General features: G+C 33.7%; 1 protein-coding gene and 1 long non-coding RNA gene across 10 annotated transcripts in view; one reads left to right on the top strand and one right to left on the bottom strand.

The window, feature by feature from the left end:
- Dh31-r (Diuretic hormone 31 Receptor) overlaps positions 1-14,088 on the bottom strand; it is a 201,755-nt gene that overhangs the window by 42,109 nt on the left and 145,558 nt on the right. The window lies entirely within an intron of this gene.
- On the top strand, positions 11,688-12,580 carry LOC143146960 (uncharacterized). Its single transcript, XR_012992126.1, has 3 exons — positions 11,688-11,891; positions 12,106-12,348; positions 12,433-12,580. It is a non-coding gene; the product is annotated as an uncharacterized LOC143146960 (long non-coding RNA).

Raw genomic sequence — 14,088 nt, forward strand, 5'->3', positions numbered from 1 at the left:
ATAGCATCTTTATCACAATCTTGTAGATATAATCATAATCAAAAATGTAATCGCTTAATAATTAACGACTAACAAGTTAATCTGGTGATTAGATTCGCTTTATTTATATTACGTATCAATTCTAATCAAATTACCCAATAATCATAATCGTTAATCATTGATTTCGTTACACACGATACTTGCGATCGTTGATCATTAATTAAGTTACATTTTGCTCAACATTGGCAAGAGGTGCGAAATGGAGATAGTCTTTCAATGATCTTGAATGTCCAATTCATTTTGCTACAGTCGTAATTTTCGTATATACGTTTATAAACGAGGAAATTCTAAAATTCTAATTAAAAGTTACAGTTTCTTCCTGTTTCTCAGTAATTACTATTTCATAAATACACAAAAAAGTCATAGTTTCGAAAAACTCTAATTCTTTCAAACTAAGAATACCCCAAGAATGCCTTAAATTTCCGCTATGGTTGGATATTTTACGACTTAATCCAGTTCTGTCCAATATAAGTTCCAGGACTTAGGGAAAAGTTGGGACCTTTCTTTAAGCATTGTACTTCATTTTTAAGATCAGAATTTTTTAAATTTCGGTTTCGAGCTCTGACACAAACCCAGAAACCTGTCCCTTTCGCGCTTGCATTTGAATTTCCATACTGAATTTCTTTGAACTGTTCGTACTTCGGTATTGCTAACATTTATATTTACTTTATTGTTGAAACGCTGTCGTTAAAAGAATTCTATTGCGTTTGAAAATATTTTTATTCTCTGTACAATTACAATTATATAATTATATAACTGACTTTGCGAACATTTGTGGCAATTAATAATAACTATGCTACAATTAAACCTTCTCTTATGTAGCATAATAATTCTCGACGAAATATGTTAGATAATATGTAAGCTTCGTAAAGATCAAGCAAAATAGTCGACGCGGCGTAATATTCGCGCGCTTATTGCGATTTTCAGAAAAATACACCACGTTTCGATACAACTGTGCTTCGTGTATTGTTACGAGCACGGTTGATTGCAAATATTAGGCGAGTGTTGGTTTTGTGTAAATTGGATTTTACATTTCTACAAAGGCATAAACTGAAACGGAAAATGCGGTTCGATAAACAACGAAATTGTATTTCGTTGGAACGAGATCGTGTGTGTTTTTAAGAACAGGAAAACATTTTGCAGAGAAAAAAAAAATACCGTCTATGAACCGAATATTGCGTAAATCAAAGACTTTTATATCTGTAACCTCGAAAGAATACAATAAATCTTAATACTTTCCCCGATTATTTCTTCTCATTGATTCTCATTGAAAATTATTTTCATTTTTGTTCAAAATTTTTTTCCACGTAAAAACAAATACTTAATACGTATCACGATCATTACTTTCGTTATATCAAACACTTTCGATCATCGTTGAACTTGACACGTTTTTGGAATTCATTTCACGAAAGCAAAACTTCACACGATACACTCGATCCCATCGCTACTTTCGTTAAACACTTCCAAAGTCTGAGCAACCGAGCCATCACCAAGGACAGTAAGTGTAACAAGAGTGCTCCTCAACAGGTCAATTGGCTGAAGGTCTTTCAAGTCGATTCTTTTGTTGTCATTCTAGTCATCCAATCAACAGCCCACTCCAAACAGATTTCTGTTCCGTCTACAATACAATTTTCTGGCACTTTTAAATATCTGCCAATTTATTGCAGTTTGCACTTTTCATCTCTTGTGTTACCGTACTATTGTTACGTGTTAAAAATGTTAAAAATAACACCGAGTAAGTGACAGTTGTCATTCATTCTAGCCATTCAATCAACAGCTCACTCCAAACAGATTTCTGCTACGTCTAAAATAACTTTTATTTATATACTAGACTACGTCTAATCACTTTGAAATATTTGCCAATTTATTACAGTTTGCACTGTTCGCGTCTTCCGTTACCGTACGATTGTTTCGTGTTAAAAATAACACCGAATAGGTGACTCTCCGATGAAAAAATATCAAATACAATTGTAAGTGCGTACTGGTTCTCGTTCGTTCCGACCGACACGACGCGACGACTAAAGCACTCCTAGGGTAGCTCTTTGATGCCAGAGTTCCCGCAGATGAAACGTGGGAAGCAATTTGCAACGATGCTTGTAAAGACTAAATATTTGCCGATCACTCAATCGTTCCCCGGGTCGTTCAATTCTGCTCCGCGTGCGATACGATCAATAAGCAGATGCAGTGAATTTTTTACGAGCGAGCGTTTCATTGGCGTGGTTTTACGACGATGACCAACTCAGCGAGAAGCTGACTGAAGTATCAAACTGCTGTTTGTTCAGTGACATGAGAGGGCGAGATTCTTTTTCAATTAGAATTCCATTTCGTCGGTGTTACCGATAGAAATTTAGACATCGAGGGAATCCATTTTTAATTAGAGTCTTACGCGAGCTTCTTTCCAAATTTATTAATCTCGGTAATATAGAAAAAAGACGAAGAATTCGAACATCGATAAAACTAGTACAAAAATAATATTAATTGAAATCGGAACGAAAAACGTTTCTACAATTCGACGACGAATATATCAATTAGACTTCGTTCAAGCTTGAAGGCGAGAAGAACTTTTGTTGGCACGTGAACCATAAATATATGTACATCGAACGCAGCGGCCATCTTCGTTATCGAGGAATATCCAAGGAATCGATTGAATCATGACCAGAATTTGGAACTCCGTTACGACTAATTCACAAGACCGATCGAGCGGGAACGAATAAAACGAGGGAACATCGGGTAGTATAAATTTTCCAGCCGGGCGTGTAAGTCACTTCCGTTTCTGTAAAAAGACTGCCACAGAAATCAGTCGTTCGATCTGCACTCGTATTTCTTTGGAAGTGGCAGCATTGAAAGATAAGAGTTTTTCGCGCCATTCCCGATACTACGTAAGCACTATTCAGAGCTGAAGTTTAATACGGATCCGATCGGTCGCAGTGGTTAAGATCCACCTCTATCGATAAACAATTTCAGCTGCAGTGTACTATTGGTCAAAGCGGTCACATCTATTAGCACTACTTACGAGCAGAATGCAAGATCTTCCAGTCACGGATTTAGTACAAAAATTTTACACATTGGTAGATTTGCTCATTTTATTTACGAAAATGTACCATCATATCGGAAGATACTCAAGAATGTTTTAAATATTTATCATTAAAGTATCACAATCCTCGTACACAGTGATATTTTTGCATTTCTTGTGTAGAACAGAGTTGTTGAATGTACACATGTAGTTGTACATTCTATGCAAGCAAGGAAAGTTAAAACCTTTCGGTAAATAAAGTACATTTTATTTAAAATTGATTTAAAATTCAATATACGGTTTCATGTGTGAAATCTAATTAATTCGATAGATAAGTTGGAAAATTGTATTTTAACGTAACGATGAAATTTTAATCATAAATATCTATAAAGCTATCGGGTAACCAAAATTGTATTTTAACGTAACGATGAAATTTTAATCATAAATGTCTAAAAAACTATCGCGTATCTGTTCTGCGATGCTATATTTTCATGGACAGAATGACCAAATCTACCAGTATGTAAAGTTTCGACGAAATCCGTGATTCGAATATCTTGCACTCTCCTTGTTAGTCGTGTCGCGTAAATAGGCGGAGCGAACTAGGTAAGTCCCTCACCCCTCTAACGTCTCGCTCGTCACCTTTCCAACTCCGAATAGTACAGTAAATTTTCAACTTTCACGGTTAATTCGCACCGAAGCGTGAATCGAATTGTATAGACGCGATGTACTATTTCAAGGAGAAAAAGAGATCAGTTACGAGTTAAAAATAACACGGAGACATTGATAAAGAAAATGTGTACAGTGTCGAGTGACATTTGTTTAATCGTTGAACTCACGAGGGTTCGAGTAAAACGATCTAATGTGCCTAGCAATACCTGTCAGGACTAATTTCATTAACCCTAAACCATTAACCCATTCCTAGTCGTTGCAGGCATCAAAGATAAACGGAAAATAATAGGTAATCACGATTATTGAGTTTCGAGTTAGAATTGTTTATTCGTCGTTATGATCTTGAATTGAGATCCAACCAGGTCCATTACTTTCGCTCCGGAGCACTTAGGCAGCTTCCCAGTTTAACATACTTCAAGGCCATTGAAATCGGCGAGGTCGTTAGTAATGTGCATACTTACCAAAATTGCGGCAACTATCCTGTAACACGGTACTCTGTGGTGGATGCTGCGCATCGTTTAGGTGACGAACTATTCGAAGATATTCAACAGTAACTAACAGACCCTCGACAAAGAGGATACGATTGAACTTTCAAGTACGTGTGAATTTAAATACGATATCATTTCACTGAACAAATATTCTTTCGAACCGCGCGATGGAAAATTTAAACGAGATCCGTAAAGTCGTCCGTCTTGTTAAGGAGAAGATTCGAAAAAATTATAAAATAAGAACTTCTTGCCGTCAAAGACTATTTTAATTAAAAATTTCAATTAACTTACGTGTCAACGAAGAAAAATTAACAAGCGACGAAAAGTTCCACCAGATGGTCTTGAGAAGAAGTAAATTTTTTTTAATGGAACGTTTACTTTTGTGTGTATATAGAAAAAAAAAACAAAAAAAATATATATATATATATATATATCTTTAGTTACAGGAGGATTTTATTTCGACGCGTAATCGGAACATCCCTTTCGAAGATTAAACTTAAACTCATTTAGAGGAACCGCTCGATTAAGATGTTTAAGTACAGAAACTGGACGAACAATTCTTTGGACGTTTTCAAGGAGTGCAAATCCGATTCTGAGACGGTGTACAAAGCTCCATGGAAGAATTGTATCGAAATTGCCCGGTCTTTCATCCTTCCATCCACTGAATTCACTGTTCCGTTGAGCTCGATGCACCCAGTACATTTATTAAAGTTCCTTTCAAAAGAAGACTACAATCAGATATAATTTTTTATTCTATTCGCGCTTCTTTTCATTCCACTTACTCCATTTGTTGCGATATTTAATACGCGATTGAATAATTACAAGCACTCTGCGTAAGTACTCTTTATCAATAATATTGCACCGATGTTCAGGTTATTCTTTGTTTAAAAATTATCCACGCGATCTTCGATCAACGAGATTCTCGACAAAGTTATCCTTCGTTCGAATATTGTCCATATGATTTTTAATCGAACTTTGTTGCGATACTTTTCGCTGGTCTTGTTCATTACGAAAATTATTAACGGAAACTTTGACTCAATTAGGGCACTTTTAAATAATTAATAACCATTCGTATATGTCCGTGAAATTGTAATCACTTGAGAAAACGATAAGCGATACGGTTTACGAGTGGAATTCGTTCGACGCAAAAATTGCAGCAATAAGTTTTGAGAGAAAAACGTCATTACCGGCGAGGATCAAGTACGCGTGGTTTCTTATCGAGTTTTCGCTACGAAAGCTACGCGATATTTCGATAAACTAAAACCTTCGTTCCACTATTTCACGACTTGTAACACCGTGAAATGTCAACTAGAAACAAAAGAAAAATAAATTCCAGCTATAGAGAGATCGTGCGAAGTGATCTTCCCGCTTTCTTTTTCTGCAAACACGACAAAAAGTCACGACGCAAGAATATCGGGAATAAAAGAAAATAACAAGAGTACGAGACTTTTTGCGACTAGTTGGATACGAAGAAAAAGGAAAGGCGAGCAATGGGGTATTAAAGTCGAAGATCACGATAAAACTTAAAGTGGAAAAATAGTGAAGTCGGGAAGAATGTAGTAACTGATATCTCCGAATGCTTGCAGAATCGATGGAAGGAAAATAAATATGAAATACGAACCCGAAAAGTACGAAAATGTACCTAATGATGCATAAACGTCTTGCAACTCCTTACGCCAGGATCTTCGTGAGTGTCGAGTATCTCCTGAAGGATCAAATATTATGCAAACGGCGAATGATGGCGTAAATTTCAAAATATATCCTACAGAACAACTAATTTTATTACGCTTAATTTCTTATCATGTGACCTGAATTGATAAAATTTTAAACTCAATGCCAATATATTTAAATTATTTAAACACATGCCGTTTATTTTCATTTCGATATACGTGTATCGCAACTTCAGCCATTTGAAGACAATTTGATAGGTACATATGTAAATGTATGATAAAACAGAGATACCCGAATAGACGTATTTTAAAGTGTAATAAAATAAAAGTAACGTCAATCGTGATACGCATTTCTGAATTATTTACACCACCTTCGATTATCAATGATTTTGATAGCCTGCAAACGATTACGTTGCATTAAAATTGAGAACGAGTATGTAACACTCACATAACGGAGTACGATATATGTATACATTTTAATACAATAGTAATTTCTGTGTTATTTCTTACCCAAATACATTGTACCTCAAATTTAGAAAAGAGTTCACGCACCAAGTATAAAAGTAATACAATACGCTTGAAAATTAAAAAAAATCCTCTATTACACAATCATTCTGTGTGTCGGTTGAAAAATCCGCTCATAAATAAATAAATGTAGGTCTTTCGCAAATCCTTTGACTTTGATCCGCTGAAAATCGGTACGAGGAGATCAATTCACTACGCCACAGTCGGAAATGCGAAAGCTGGAATCGCGAAATTCGATAAGAATCTTCGCCTAGCACCGAAATACGTTGCCGGATATTTCTCTCTTGGATTTCCACCCTGGCGTTTCGAAGGAAACTAAATACAGGATATCCGATACCGTAAATTATTTTCGAAACAAAAGGGGATAAAACGAACGGTCAATTCATCGACGAAAGGTACGAAAACGGATAGCTTTGCTCGCGCATATCGATCTTCGAGTAACTGCTTACTTTCCGCGTATTTTCATCTTCAGTTTCTTCGTGAAAGACCACCGCGCTGCTCGTCGATACGGGACAGTTTTCCAAATACCTTTTGCTCGTGGAATACGAAGCCAAAGATAAAATCAGTTTAAATCCGTCTTTGGACGCGACCGGCCCTGTCACGACGAGAACGAAAGTTTTCACACTTTGAAAACTTCGATCCCATGCTTGTTAAATAAGAACCGCGAACAAAGAAATCGTCTTTCTAGGATATATTTAAAATTTTAAACATTTTTTTTCATACTTACGAAAAGCAGTGTTCGTTTACGGGAATTAGAAATTAAATATAGGTGGAGTAAACGAAATGAAAATTAACAAAGAGGTTTTCTTGCGGTGTAAAAATTATGAGACAAGTACGAATTTAATATTTAAGATCGAAGAGAAAATATTAGTACACGAAGGTAATATTTTTCAGATTTTATCTAACAAAAGATATCATGAGCCGGAATTCAGGTGTTAAATTACTTTTTGTTGAAAATTAAACGATAAGCTTAAAATATTGTCAGTTTGGTGTATACTCGACCGACGTAATTGTTTAATTAAAGTCATTGGAAGCTACGTTTAGGAGAACCTTCACCAATATGTAGCTCGCTCCCTGTGCTTATATCCATAGGAGAGAAGCGTTTTAATCGGATATTAAAAGCAACAATATTGGTATATTACAACAATTTTCAACTAGATACATGCAAGAGAAAGTTTGCTCAATTTATCCGAAAGTTAGCAAATAATTAATGCAAAAATAAAAAATAAAAAAAATATATACGCATTTATCAAAAATTTATATTGATACCATTGAAACAGACGCAACTATTTAATTATAGTCATATTCTACTCGACATCATAATTTCTGGAAATTTGACTTCGAGAATGTTGAAACTTGAAAAATGTCGCGAAAATCAAAAATTAACTTGAAAGCGATATCGTAAAATTACAAAAGATTTATTTGGTATTACATAACAAAATTGATATTTATCAACAATGTGGAAATTAGTCAAACAATTAATAGTATACTATATGCACTTTTACATTATTTTTGTTGTATCCTTTGAAAGGATTTCTTTTTTACAAAATATTGTACATTTAATTAGTTGTAAGAACAATGACTTTTATTATGTGCGTAATTTCATATAAATAAAGGGTTCTTTCTTAATCAATTAATATATGCTATTTTACCCAAGGGGCAGGGAAGTAACTTTCTACGGTCTATTCTGTGTAATTTATCAACATAATTCGTAAACTTATTGTCGATCTAAGTGTAGCTAATTACTTTCTAGAAATACTGATTACCCAGGTAATTTCGCTTGTATCCTGTAATCCCAAGATGATGTGTATTCGCTAAATATATCGTCAGTCTCAAGGAGAGTTAGTGTGTAGGTGTGGCGTAATATTATCCGCGAATAGTAGATAGAAGGAACGAACGGTTTACGGGTGCGGCTTTGCAACTTAAGCTTTGATACATAGTATTCAAGCATATAGTATCAACTCGTACCTACAAAATTTGTGGAATCGATTACTACGTCAATGAAAACAATTAGTTGCACGCACGATAAATTTTTCATCATCGATAACGACTTGACAATAATATTATGTAATACGAAATTCAAAGACCGTGAGTATGAAATATTTACTGCTCAAAATCTGCTAGTGAATGATACGAATAATTCTGTTCGAATTTGAATATAAAATAGAGTTTAAAAATTCAAACAAAAAGCTACAGTATTTATTCGTTAAGAGCTCATCGATCGGGACCAGAATAGTGGGAAAAGCTCATAGCGAATAAATGCTGTATTCGATTCGTCCATTTTCTCTATTCTATAACATTTTATTGTTTGAAAAGTATCTACTTTGGTCTATGATTAAAAATAACGTTGTAGAATTATTAAACGTTTGTAAATGTTGTTCGATTTCGATTACGAAACAGTTCGTTCGAAGTAATTCTCTAAAGGATCACATTTGCTTAAAGCGAGAAGTTTTTATATTAAGAAAAGTGGCGCAAGACAAATGCGGAGGAATTCGAAAAATCCGGTCACGATGATCCCGTGATAAATCAATCCACGTCTCCCAGTTTGCACTACAGGTTTATCTCTGGGTGAAATCTGACCAGGGATATATAAATGAAAGTATAGAATTTGACATTTCTACAAACGCTGTAATATCGATACGCTTATTCTTACCTCGTGTTAAAATTTGAATCGTGATTACTAAAACCCAATATACCAATAATTTTAAATTATATTCTTTCCAAATCAACTTCTCTCCATATAGTGCGAATCATGCTTCACTGAATCCTGATTCGTGCTCCACACTGTGTCCTAAACTTTGTTTTGTTTCACCCCCACACTCTCTCTCTCCTTCGCTCTCACAACAAAATTCTTAAACAACCGAACAACTCGTACATAACCAACACTCGTGCTTTAAGAAAATACCAGTTCGTTAAATAGTAATATTTTAGAATCGCTACTTAGAAAAGTCCAAGTAGAAAAAAGAATCACCATTGTGAAACAATTTCACATAATGTGAAAAACGTGAACTGTAGCGTAAAAGGTGAGATTCAGCGATAAAAAGCAATTACACCAACCCTGTTTCTACGTCAATACTTAATCGCTGATTGGTACCAATTCATTGATACGTCGACGTTTAATTGCTGTACGGACAGCACCGGTTCGTTTCTAAGGCAACGTTCAATCACCGTATCGTTAACACTACTTCGATTCGACCACTGTATCTTTTTCAATTACTGTACCGTTAGTAAGACCCGTAAAAAGAAAGATCAATCGCGGCTTAAGGATAATGTAGAGTGTCACGAGTAACGGGAATGTACAATAGACACGTTCGAGTAATTGCTGCTTAGCCACAGGTTTTACGAAGGCTGACGAAAACGTTCGACCCAGTACGTAATCCATTTCAGGATCGATCTTTCTTACTTTCGTCTATACCAATTCATTTCTAACGCGACATTCAACCACTGTATCTTCCTCGATCACTGTATCGTTACCACTAGTTAACATCCAAATTGAAACGTTGGATCTATTTCAATCATTTCACCGTTAGTATAGATAGAAGAAGAAATTCCGAATCGTATTTTGTAGAACGTTTTAATCAGTTTGCAACTATGGAAAAAGTATTCGACACTATCACATTCTCTAATCTAAAATTGATCTTTTTTTTCGCTCCAGTTTCAAACTCGTCTCGGTGGATCTTTACGCAAACTTTTGTAAGTTTCTTCGAACTTCTTTCTTCCTCGAAGAGTCAACTTCGAGTATTTTCTCTAATGTACAAATTTGAAAGGTTACCACTTGGAAGAAATATACTTACAAATATATTAGCCACTTATTTCAAGAACACCTTGTATATTATCAAAGTTTCATAATTTAAAAGTTCGGTATCTTCCTGTGTCAGTAATAAATTTGTTTTGTACGGTAGACACAAGTTTCGATATTCAATCTTTCCAATATGTCACACAATATTGACATTTAGCGGTCGAGCGGCGAGCTGGACTAGCCGGGGCACTGTTGTCCTTCTGTTCACGGGCCACAGCTTTGTAGGCGTTAGAAATGTAATACGATGCTTTGCCGATATAAGACGTATTCTCAGACATGTATTTATATGTTACGTGTCCCTTGCAAGAGACAAGATTATCGTACTGTGCCTTGTTCGTTTTTACGTTTGTATTGTATTCTGTATCTTATATTATTTATAAGTATCTATAATTAGATACTTATCTATAATTAGATACTTATATCATGTATATAATTATATTATAAATTATTAGTCCGAGAATGTCTAAAAAAATTATTGCATTCAAAGATAGTGAAAATAGCGAAGAAACCTTTCATCTGGATTTTTGCAATGCAGTATTAGATGAAAATGATATCTGTAATAATTCTAATGATAGTTCTACCGGTGATATAATTTCAATATAAAGTTACATACGGAGTGACTGAATATTTTGCGTGATATTACAAGCAGACCAATTGGGTACTCATCGTTCGGCACACTCCGACCGCGAATGGGTAATTTTGGTATGTGAGGTATGCGTGAGAATTTATACAATTACATTCGTGAAAATTACACGCACGTGCAACATTGTAGCTAAAAGCAAACGTAAAATGCTGTTTAGTAAGTTCATGGTAACTTGTATATTGTATTTTGAAAAATGTACGATAAAAGAAAATACGTTATTTTCATTTTATGAGTCCGTTGAGAGTACATCAATTACGAGTGAAATATCTCCACCTTTGTAATACGAATAAGAGAAACATTTTAGTTGATAAAGTTACGTGGCTTCGATTCTATACGCGAAACTTCTTTGCTGGATACTTTGTTGAAAAATGAGGTAGGAGTCTGTTAGCAGGCCAAGATAAATTCGTTCTTTTTAAGTAATAGAAATTTTCACTTAAGAATTCTTGGAAAGTAGTTTTTGCAACTGGAAATCGTACTGTTTCAAGTGATCGATGCACGAAAAGAATGTTACAAATTAATTAATAATCAAACAATAATTCATCTTGTACACTGACCGGCACAAAACTTGTTAGAATTAAATAGTACAATGTATGTAATTAGATTTTTCAGAAAAATTCATACATTGAAATAATGTATTAAAAATAAATACATTATAGTGAATTCGCGTGAGCAAACTACCGATGAAAATATAAAATACAAATATTTTGCATTTCCGGCACTATAATAAACATTATTCTGTGCGGAATGTCATTCATGCTTTAGTCGTTTGCTTGTTTGCAGAGAGCGCTAGTATACATCACACTATACCAAAAACATGTCAGTGACTGTATGTATGAATATTCGAGCGCCGGCGAAACGCCAGTAGTTGCCATCTTGATGTTACTACTGCTTCAAATTGTGTAAATGATAATTCGTGTCGGTGCAAAATAAATAATGAGAATCTGTATTGTTAATATTTTAACTACTCATTATAATATGTAGATAATTAGGTGAAGTTGAAAAACTTCATTGAAATGGTGAAGAAGAAGAAAAATTTCCGTGCAAGGTAAGTAATAATTATTATTTCTTTCATCGGTACTATTTAGTAATCTTAATCATATTTTGCAAGTTGTATTGTTGTGTAGTGTGATGCTACGTTATTTTTCTATGATATAAGTTATGAATAATGTAATGTAATCATAATAACAGTAGACTTATTTTTATGAAAGTAAGGTTATGAATTACTTTTATAACTTGTGCATTATTTGTTTTTATTGCAGAAAGCATGGCGTGTAGAGAATGTGAAGTTAAGGGATGTAGTTTGAGGAGTAAAATGCTTTAAAAATTTTCCAATACCAAACTAGATAAAGAATGTCGGGTAAAATGAATAGTAGCATGCGACAGTCTAAAATTGTTGAACAAGACAAGGAAGAACCAAAAGATTTTTGATGAGTATTTCAAAGATTACTTTCAATTAATTAACTATCCGTGCAAACTAGCAGTTCTTATTATTAATCTACTAGGTATGTATATATTATTAAGAAACAAGCGATACATTAAACGCATATGTAAGCTAATTTACTACAAATAATTTTAATATTTTTCAGATTTATTTTATGTCGAGGCTATTAGAAGAATAGAAACACTGGAAATAATATAAAATTACTTATTCATAATATGTAGATATTATTACAAACTTGAAGAATTAAGAAGTAATAAAAAGTTTGTTATATAAATATGTTGTATGTTTTAATTCTCAATTATATTTATATTTTGTGCAAAATTGAGTTGGTTGCATGCTATTTTAATTGAATTCTATGAACTCGCATAGAATAATTCCCTTCAAAAATATAATGAATTGCAGCATATGGCATAAAAATTTGTAGTATAATTTATTTTAAAAAATCCACTATGGCAATTGCAATTTTTTAAAATAATTATTTTTTTGTTTATATTGTTTTACTGGGGCCGTATAAAGATCAAATTATATGACACTTTTTACTACCTGTTATTTTATACACGTATTTTCTTGAAAATATTTAATAATTGGACAATTTCGTAAAATTCTATTTAAATAAAGTAAAGTAAAATTGATATAGTTGATTCTTTTAAGTTTCTATTAATAATTATACGGAAATAAACGCTGTTGACGCGTACAACTTGAAAGAGAATACTGGGAACTCTAAGATTCGAAATGTGATGAACTTTTGTTGATTTATTTGTAATTTCGATATTATACGTAAAATGAGTTTTCGTTTTGACTAACAAAAAGGATTTAAGGTAGTATACATTTTCTTTATCCCTGGGATAAGTAGAATCCTACATCAAAGTTCAGGCACCTATTTCTAGGGCACTCTGCATATCGAACTCGTATACTCTTGATAGCTAAAGAGAACTGTCCCCAAGGGTATCATGACGTAAAGGGAGTGCTTCTCTCTCTGCCTATCGACTGTTTCTTTCTGCTTGGCTTTGCCGTCGTATATTAAGAAGAAATCTCAATTCAATACTAACAACAGATGACATTGTTTGCAGGCCTCGCTAAGTTACGCGTATTTCACGGAAGTAATTAAAACTCTGACCAATAGCACGTATATTACTTCCAGGATAATTCTCTTCAGCTCTCAACATATCAGGATTTCTTGAAATGAAAATTGATATGCCTCTTTTAATCAGATGACACGTTTTTGACAATACTCGAGAAAGCAACTTTATCTTAACCACCACGTTTTTATTTTTTATTCAGAAAATATTTTTTGTTTTATTTTTAATTTACATTCCACCTTGTTTATTAACTATCACCTCTGAAAATAACATTTTTTGTTTGTTTTACTTAATACGTTTTAAAGATATCAAAGTTTTATACAAATTCTCGAAGAAACCGCAAGAAACCAAGTATATGGATGAAATTATGACGTAAATACATATTTTATTCTTATTAAGCGCAAACAAATTTTGTCAGTAAAATTAAATTACGAACTTATCGTAGTAATAGTATTATTAAACACATTACTCGATTGTTAATTATTGTATAATAGTTCTATAGAATACGTATGCAGTATTTATCGCAAGTAAAATTTTTCCATATGAATAAAATTATTGTTGAATTGTTCCATTCGATACAAAGATAAACTAAGGAAAGAAAACAAAGATAAAAGTACTGTGGGATTGCTATTAATCGGCTTAATCGGACCGAGCAAGGCCGGACGATCGAGACCTTCGGAGAAATTATGAAACTCATATTTGTTTATGGAATTCTTTTTTTT

The sequence above is a fragment of the Ptiloglossa arizonensis genome, chromosome 5 (genome assembly GCF_051014685.1).
Source record: "Ptiloglossa arizonensis isolate GNS036 chromosome 5, iyPtiAriz1_principal, whole genome shotgun sequence".
In the NCBI taxonomy this organism is placed as follows: Eukaryota; Metazoa; Arthropoda; class Insecta; order Hymenoptera; family Colletidae; genus Ptiloglossa; species Ptiloglossa arizonensis.